This window comes from Lupinus angustifolius, chromosome LG03, assembly GCF_001865875.1.
Source record: "Lupinus angustifolius cultivar Tanjil chromosome LG03, LupAngTanjil_v1.0, whole genome shotgun sequence".
Taxonomy (NCBI): Eukaryota; Viridiplantae; Streptophyta; class Magnoliopsida; order Fabales; family Fabaceae; genus Lupinus; species Lupinus angustifolius.
In genome coordinates this window covers 27,308,033-27,308,276 of record NC_032011.1, presented here as the reverse complement: position 1 = coordinate 27,308,276, position 244 = coordinate 27,308,033, and positions in this window count along the sequence as shown.

Below are 244 nucleotides of genomic sequence, written 5' to 3'. Positions count from 1 at the left end.
ATGAGGATGAGGATAGGATGAGGAGGAGGATGAGGACCTGAATGATAATGAGGATGAGGATGAGAATGAGGAAGAGGATGAGGTTAGGATTAGGATAGGTTTAGGACGAGAATGAGGATGAGGATAGGATGTGGATTAGGACGACGATGAGGATAGGATGAGGACGAGAATGAGGATGAGGATAGGATGAGGAGTAGAATGAGGATGAGGAAGAGGAAGAGGATGAGGATAGGATGAGGAGGAT